This window comes from Crocodylus porosus, unplaced genomic scaffold, assembly GCF_001723895.1.
Source record: "Crocodylus porosus isolate Cpor-Errol unplaced genomic scaffold, CroPor_comp1, whole genome shotgun sequence".
NCBI lineage: Eukaryota > Metazoa > Chordata > Crocodylia > Crocodylidae > Crocodylus > Crocodylus porosus.
This window is the reverse complement of record NW_017728931.1, coordinates 65,064,527-65,073,529: the sequence shown is the minus strand read 5'-3', so window position 1 is coordinate 65,073,529 and position 9,003 is coordinate 65,064,527. Positions and strand designations below refer to the sequence as shown.

At 42.6% G+C, this 9,003-nt stretch overlaps 1 protein-coding gene across 5 annotated transcripts in view; it reads right to left on the bottom strand.

The window, feature by feature from the left end:
- Window positions 1-8,695, bottom strand: part of ATP2B1 (ATPase plasma membrane Ca2+ transporting 1) — an 89,967-nt gene extending 81,272 nt beyond the window's left edge. Inside the window, exon 1 of one of the 5 annotated variants that reach the window (XM_019545254.1) lies at window positions 8,585-8,695. The gene's annotated coding sequence lies outside the window, so the exon portion shown is untranslated. Of the gene's footprint in view, window positions 1-8,261; window positions 8,493-8,584 lie in introns of those variants that run through there. The other 4 variants (XM_019545257.1, XM_019545256.1, XM_019545253.1 and 1 more) reach the window with 4 other exon arrangements.
- Window positions 8,696-9,003: the final 308 nt, after the last annotated feature.

Sequence of the window (9,003 nt, the reverse complement as noted above, 5' to 3'; positions counted from 1 at the left end):
CAGACACTGTCCAAGAGCCACTGTAATGAAAGCACCCAGAGCATTCTATGCATGAGTGTATCTGTGCTTAAAAATGGCAGCAGGGGTGCTTGATCTGAAGATGACTGAACAAGCTTTAGATAGTGCCCCCACCACCATTTTTTTCAGTACAGGAATGCTCATACACCAGACTCTTGAGTACAGTAGTTGCCATGCTTCAGAAGACTCAATCAAGTAAATACAGCACACTGGAGCAGCCTCACTGCTTGTGTATAGGTGCCCTTTGGTCCTTAATAGACTTTAGTGTCATTAATCTAAGAATACCTGAAAGAGGTGGTGCAGCTAAGGGAGATGTCATGACCAACAAGTTACTGAACTGACATGACACCACCAGCTCACTTTAAAAAGTCAATTTGGGATGCGTTCCTTTGATCATTAAAATTTCCAGCCGATGATTCCCCCCCTCCCCCAAATTTCAGACTACCTTCCATATATCTTCCAAGATTCCAAAAAGCTTTCATTTATCCCCAACATGGAGTTCAGTTTTTCCTAAACACTTGCATATTTAGGAATTTCCTATGCAATATTCAAGAGTTAGAAGAAGTTGAGGGAATCCAAGTTTTAGGCAGACAACACTCCCTCCCCATACATTCCTGTAATACCAGTTAAAAGCATTTGTCTCACATTTGCTTCAGTATGGAATTGACAGAAGTTCTGCATCCTCTCTATTCTGCCACTGCAGCAATTTAAGAGTAAAGATGATTAAAACATGGATCACTGTACCAACACTACTCATTCAAGATATGTCTGGGTATACAGAGAGTTAAAAAGGCTTTAATATTTATATACTAGGCCCTAAAGCAGGGGTGGGTAAAATATGGCTCTTGGACCAAATCAACCCATGAACTGACTGGATCCAACCTGTAGCTATCCTGTGGTACTCTGCATGGAGCCAGGCCCGTCTCCTCCTTTTGCAGCTTCTCTCGTGCCAGGAGTGGCAAAGTCAGGCAGATTCTGTCTCACCATATGAGGCTCCAGCTCCTAGCCACTTTCCACCCACCTGGCCTACTGCAGATGGCTGCTCACCACTAGAGGTGCACCGATAAATGGGTCCAATATTAGATCAGCACCAATATAAAAAGAAAATTGTCTGCATCGGCAACTGGCCTGATATGGCTGATAAGTGGCCCGTGCATGTGCATAGCCATAGTGCAGCATGCAGGTGGCGAGGAACACAGCCCAGCAGCTTGGAGAGCTGCATGCGGCTGGTGAGTTGTGTGCCAGAAGGAAAGGGGGAAGGCAGATCAAGGACCCTCCCCACTCCCTAAAGTGAGGGAGGAGTGGGGCTGGGGCAAGTGCTGCCTACCTGGGACAGGGGACAGCTCCTGCTCAGAGGAGGGCATGTGCCTCCAGATCTGCACAGGGAAGGGAAAAGGTAGGCTGGAGCCAGGGCTCTTCCTGGCCTGCCCTACCTCAAACAGAAGAATCAGAAGATCCATTAATCTCTCCGAATCAAAACACAGAGGCTTCAAAGCCAATTCAAAAGAGATTTAAAAAAAATTGGCCGGGGGGGGAGTATAAAGCCTGTGACTATGTACCTTGAGGTGCCAGGTGCAGCTCATGAAAGCAGAGATGGTGAGGTGGATGGAGCCTCTCAGCATCCAGTTCTGGTCCACTTCTGGGTCCCCCGCCAAGTATGCAGGGGACCTCTCCCACACTTCCATGAGATGCTCCATCTGTCCCACCATCTCAGCCTTCACAAGCTGCACCCAGTACTTTGAGGTACACAGAAAAAACAAAAAACACCCCAAAAAACCTAAAGCTGCATCTAAGAAATCAGCAACTCTCCTGAATCTGGAGGTTCAATTCAGATTCTGGCCGAAACAAACCAAGACAGCGATCCAAAAAAACAGTCAGTCTAATCATTGTCCCCCCAAATTGGGCCAAATCTGAATCAAACACTGCTCATCTGCTCCTGGGTAGAAGCAGCAGCCCAGCATGCTTGAAGCACACTGCTTGACACAGTACCTTATCTACACACTCTGCAAAGTGCTACAGAAAGAACAATCTACTAGTTTAGAATATCAGGAGTCTGAGTAATAGGTTTAAAAAAAAAAAAAAAAAAAGACGACACATGCCACAATGAGAACTCTAGATGTGTTGAAGCTTACCTGATATTCCATTTTAGTAACTGACCGTTTTTAGGAGGACTTTCCCTTTTAATTTTAACTAGCAAGGGCTGTAAAGCATCTAGAATACCATTAAAACTTGAATTGGCAGCAAGCTACATAGCAACAGTTCTGTGCCAATTGACCAAGCCACCCCAAACCAATACATTTCTATGCATTTCTGCCCTACAGGAAAAAAAGCCTTACTTGCTGCATACAGTTAAGAATGGACAATGGTCTCATGAAACACCATCAGGGAAAAAAAACAAAAAACAGAGCCATTAAACCAGCCTTCCCAAAAAACACTACAAAAATAAAAGAGACAACTGTCCAGATGCAAGATGCATCAAAACAGCAGCTGTGACTCAAGTTTTGGTTACTTTACAATGTAAAGCAGAATTCTTTTCTTAAGAAAAGTTCAAGATGCTTGGCACTTTCCTACTTGTGTTACAATAGCATTGTACTATTGTCTTGACCTAGAAAGGATCACAGAACGCATGTATACTTTTTTTGCTATATAAAAAAGCACCTCACAAGCTGACCTGCAAAAAAGTTGCAGTATTAACTGGTTAAGTTAAAAGCCTTATTGTCTAGGCAGCTGTGCAAAGCTACACTAAGCCAATTTTTAGTGTATTAATAGATAGTTCTTTCGACTTGGTCTTACATACGAGTTGAGGCACTCATTTAACTATGGCATTCACTTCTGAAGAGCACCTGAAGTCCAGAGGAACCACAGCAGTTGTTTAAGCTAAACTAGCATAGGCCTCTTGCACCAAAGTCCCCCCAACCTGAAAGAGACTATAATATTTTGTTAGTTGAACTGTGTCAGTGGAATAAGCAACTACTCTTCCATGGGACTTCAGAAGTAGTTGTGACAAAAATCCAGTCAGCTTAGAGACGGGTTAATACAGATTTCATACAAATCATAGAAAATTAGGGTTGGAAGGGACATCAGGAGGTCATCTAGTCCAACCCCCTGCTCCAAGCAGAACCAGCCTTAATTAAAATCATCCCAGCCAAGGTTTTGGGGTCTTAAAAACCTCTAAGGATGGAGTTTCTACAACCTTTCTGCAACGTTTTCTGTATTAAGCACTGTACAGTGTATGGTACTGAAAGCTACCACTTTAGAGATAAGATACCGTACACCAGGTAACCAGGACTGAATAATGTAGCATTCCCTCCAGCTACCTTATCTTTCAGTGAATAAGGGCACAAGCTATGGTAGCAGATTACAAAAGATAGATTCTACAGAAGTGTGTTTGCAGGACAGCCATGTTTCCTGCACTTGTCATTGTGACATGGGCAGATATTCTTCCTGTAGGTGACAGTATTGAAGAAGATATAGGACTCATCTGTGTGGAGGGGAAAATTTCCCACTGTTCCAATTTAATAGGGTCAGGCTCATATACAAGAGTTAAAATTTTGACCAGCATAGCTTAGAAGTTCTTCAAGAACTTGTTCCAAGGATCATAAATGGAGAATTCAACAGGAGTAAGCTGAACTATCTAAACCCCACTGGAAGATATTTTTGCCAATGCACTCAATAGTGAATGGAAATCTGTTTAGTTGGAAGCCTGTTTAGCGTGCAAGTAAACTTGTCACTGAATAGTTTTGTAAATTATTCAAACTTTTAAAAATGTGAAATTATGCATCAAGATCTATCCCTTAAAGAAATACTGACAACAAGTCCCACGTTGATGAAACTAATTAAATTTGCAGTTTGTCAAAAAGACTGCATATTTACATACCTTCTCTAGTATCACTAGATCACATAATAGTTGCAAGTGTCATTAAGTACTACCCTGGTCAGAATTCCAATGATATTAAAGAAATTAGCATTTCAAGGTCAGCAATAAGCCAATACATCATTCTCATGCAATGAAGCACTAAGTAGTCTTCTTTAAAAAGTGTCAAGCTTTTTGCCAAGGGGCAAGCTGTGTTCAGTTATGGTCACTTGGCCAGTGTATGAATTCACAAGTAAACCTCCTCCCAGGATGGAGGATGTCAGCAAGGGGACTGTGCGGTCCTAAAGATGCTCTGCACAAACTTGGCCTGTTTGGACAATTTAGATGCAAGGCTATCCTCGGGTTTTTGTCAAGACATTTAGCTCACCAATGGAGTGTGGGGAAAAAAAACGGGACTTGTGCACACAGTGCAGAAAACAACCAAAGAAGTCTAATTTGGAGAAACAAACCTCGGGTGCCATTCACGATTCCTGCACCAAAGAGGAAAAAAAGAAACCCACGAAACCACTTGCTTCTTACCTCATATCTCCATGTCCAGTTCTGAGGGAAGGGTTTGATATGTGCACATGTATGTAAAACAAGCTCTATTCAAGAGTCGAAGGAATAGGGATGTTTCAACATTTGCACATTTATTTGTTACCTCATATCAGAAGGGGACAGAAGTTAAACTTCCTCAGTCAGTCTCTGCTCTATCTCCAGACCTCAACCCTGTAAGCTCCACACCCATGCCGTTACCTGTGATTAAGTTATTGACTGCATATCATTTGTCATTAAGAGTTAGATTTAGAAACAATGGTAGAGTTTACATTCTGTTAGACAACCTTAATTAATCATTTACTCAAATCAATGATGCCATTGTTCACATGCCACAGACCCTACCCAATGTTGATGAAGTACTAAAAGCCAATTTCTACAAAGTTTATTCCCCTTTGACAGTGTTAGACCAACTAAAGCAAGGTAGATCAGGTCCACATTTCTGATTTAAAATGAAACATCTCAGGTAGAAAAAAAAAAATGCTAAACTTAAGCCCAAGATGAACTACAAGCTCTACTCCAAGTCTTCCTGACTGCTACCTCCACTGCACATGTATTCCCCCCCCCACCCATTTAAGCCTGAGCTTCTGTACAACACTACCATGCTCTGCTGATCAGTTGCTGGGTTTCAAAGATGCTGAAACTCTCATTTCCATGACAGTGATTCTCAACCAGGGAACTGGGATATCTGGGAGAGGGAAAGGAGGTGGAGCAGAGCTACCCTTTGAAGGGTGCTACAGGAAGTATGAGGACATAAGCATGCAAGGGCTAGCTCAGGCTCTCTCTGCTTAGCTGTTCCCCTACCCTTACTGCCTGCCCCTTCTATAAAAAGGTAAGCCCTGTAATAAAGTTTTTGAAGTGGGGTGCCACACAGTTTAATGAAGTTATATAGGGGTTTCCCCAAGTCCAAAGAGGTTCCACAGAGGCTGTTTTAAAAAAAAGGGTTGTAGGTTTAAAAATTCTTATTTCACCAACTCTCCCCCCCCCCCCCCCCCAAAATATTCATATAGCTATTTACCCTTATTATAACCCCCCCAGTATTCTTCTTTAATGTTATTTACAGAAGACCCTAATAAGCAGTTAAAATAGCAATAGCTTGCTCATTCCTGGGTTATTCTAGTGACAAGGTAGCAGAAAGTAGTCCAGAAAAGCCACAATTTTCAGTGGTACAACCCAAAAGCATAAACTATAGGAAACAGTCAACTATAGTAAAGACAAATAGCCATAAGAATGGCTTGTAAATAATAGAATAGAATGAATATTTAACTTAAACCAATTACTGTACATCTTTCAAGCCAACATCTACCTATATATTAGTTTTTTGACCAGACAAGTGGCTTCTAGTATGCAGCAGCACTTACTTCATTGTAAAGCCAAGACAACAAAGTATGCCCTAGTAGATGTTTTGGATGGGGAATCCAGGAAAAAGTTGACAAAGTTGAGATTATTACACTTGAAGCCAATAAAGATAACCTTTTCAAGAGTTAAGTTAACTAAGATCCTAGATTAGCGCAACAAGCCTGCTTTCTCCAATATAGCCACACAGCTCTCTACCAACTACAATCAATTAGAGACTGTTTGTTTTACTTTGCAGGTGGACAACAGTTGAGCTTTTGATCAAAAGTTCAAGAACTAGTAAAAAGTTTGTTTAAGGAATAGCAATTCAGTCGGTCTGGTTAACCCATTGTAATTAAAGGAAATTCTGAAGATTGCTCAACATCCTTGTAATTAGATTTCAATAGGATGTGTTGATTACTTTTGGAGCAAAAAAAAGTTACCAATCACTTCAATTGCAGTGATCAGGAATCATATTGGCCCTAATTTATCATAAGAAGGTTACATTAAAGTTCCCAAAAAAGTCTACACCCCTTTAAAGAAAGAAAAAAAGATTGCCAGAAATTCAGGCAGCAAAAATAAAAATCTATCTCCTTGTACATTTCATGTTGTGCCATTTCTGCAGACAGACTAGCTCACAGGCAAAAAGACAGCACCAAGGTTATATTGAGCTGTGTAAAGAATACCCAAGTACCATTTTTATGTACTGTTAATAGCAACAGAAGTAAGAGTTGGAAAACATGATGTAAAAATTGCTTCTATCCACCTATGGAAGAATCCCTACTCCACTTTGAACCGATTCTGACAGCATCCAGCAGTTCCCACAAAAAAAAAAAAAAAAACAAAAAAACAAAATCCCCATTCTAAGCTTAGAAGATTTCTAGAAAAAGTTATTCATCTGTATATAATTTCCCCCCATACCTTAAAGGGAGTCTTAAAGAATTTTAGAAGCTTAAGACATAGTTTAGTTGCACAGAAAATACAAAGAGTGACATTAGACCAATTTGCTTTAAGAGTCAAATCATCCAAAGTTAGACAATGTCAGTTCTAGATGCCTTACAGAAGCCCCTGCAAAACAAGACACTACCATGGCTCAGGATTCCCACCCATTAGAAGTGAGTATTCAGTTTGTATTCTCAGGCATCCATAGAAGAGAATGACTGATATTTCATGCTCAGTAGGATTTTAATTACTGTGAACATTGTAGTTCAGACTATCAAGGAAGCAGTACTGGGGGGGTAGGGCAGCAACCTCCAAGTGCTTTCATCCATGCCAACATTAGCTTGAACACAGACTACTCAAGCTAAAAGCCTAAAAAATAAAAAAAAGAAAAGAAAGAAAAAGGAGTCCCACCACAGTAGAAAGGAATAAGCAGGAGGTGAGCAAGAACCCCCCTCCCCACCAATGCCAACTGAGATCTGCAATTTGACATTTTTAAGAGGTTTAATTATTTTTTACTGAACTATTCAGTGACCACTTTTCCATTTGCACACTAAACAAGTTTCCATTCATTATGCCCCAAGGATTCAAGTTCTGGTACACTGGAAGCTATTTCTAACAGCAAAGTCAATGCTTTAAGATACTCCAATTTACTTTAGTTAAAAGGCTGCACTTGTGGTCCCTGGAATGAGTTCCTCAAGAGCTTAAAAGCTATAATGTCAGTTCAAAATGTAATAGCCTTATTATACCTAGTGTAAATTAAAGATAGTAGTAAGCTAAACAAGCAAAAAAATTCCAAGTCAACCTGTCAAGGTATTTTTGAAGTCAGAAGCCGTTTTAAAAAAGAACCCCCTTAAACCCACTTCATATTTTTAACATTTTAAACATACAGCAATGCCCCCTTACTCCCCAAAGATTTGCAATGCCATGTTCCTTCATCCAACATGGTATTAACAGAAGATACTACTCTTTATACCAAGGGTATATTTTGCTTACACTTCAGGGTGTTAAGCTATGCTTTATAGCTCTAAGGGGCATCACTTCAACATCTTAACTGAATCCTGCAAATTCATTACTTTAAGCTAAATACATTTATTTCTCCCTCCCACACTAACATTATAGGAGATCTGGACTACAGACCATGCAGTTTTTATGAAAAAGGAAAAAAATTACACTTTTAAAAATTTCCAGTAGCACTTAAGAAAGCTTGAAATCAAGTTGCATACTGAAGGCAGGACACAAGAGGTCAGTGCCAGGGAACTGTAGCATCACCACAAATAATCATCCTTTGGCCCCAGAAGACATCCGTCAAAGACAGCTTACAGTACGCCTTATTCCTCTTCATGAGGAGTTTACAGAAAATGAAACAGAAGCATTGAAACCAGGGGAAGGAGTAACTAGAACATTATCCTCAAAGACTCATTCCCTGCTATGAATGTCATTTACCTCAACAGCTAGTCAGATGAATGCCATGGGAGATGAGTGCCACTTAACCGTAGATCTTCTAGCTTCAGAAAAATTAAAGCAGATGCTTCTCGTTTGTTCAACAGTAGCCACTTACATTACTAGTGAATACCGCGCTAAATGAAGTGCCTCCTATGATCACGAGCACAAGTCCTGCGGGCTGGATTTCTGAGGAGAAGCTTTCTTCCCAAAAAGCTAACAGAAGCTCCTCTGGTTTCTGGGCTCTGACACCACCAGGGAAAAGAAAACTGCTCTTTGAACACCAAGGCCAGGCATCGGCAGAGATATTCCCGCAGTCACCATCTTCTGGATGCTTCCCCCACCCTTGCAGGTGCAATCGCTCCCTAGTGCGCCAGCACTCCCTCGGGCAACTGGCAGCGCTCGGAGGCCCCCCGCGCTCAGGCCTCTCCAGCAACTCACGTGGTGCAGCATCCAAAGGTTACACACCCCGTCTGGCGGAGAGTGACAGTGTCAGTACCGCCAGGGCGGAAGGCGCTTCCTGCTTCGCAACGCGGCCAGCCCGCCGCCACCGGCTTCCGCGGGCCGCTGCCGGCGCCTGCGGCGGCCCTCGATCCATCCCGGGGGCATCTCAGGCCCGGGGGAGCGCACCCCGCCCCAGGATGAAGCGACGCCAGGCGGAGCGCGGGGAGGGAGGGACGCGGGCGAGGAGACACCCTCCACGACCAGCTGCGGCTTCGGCTCCAGACGCAGCCCGGCGGGGGGCGACCGGCTCCCTCCTTCGCCGCCTGCAGGGGAGGATGCCGTGCAGCAGCCGCCGCCTAATCCCGGCGATTTAACCCGGCAGGGGCCCGGAGCCACCTGCATCTCCGGGCTGGCCG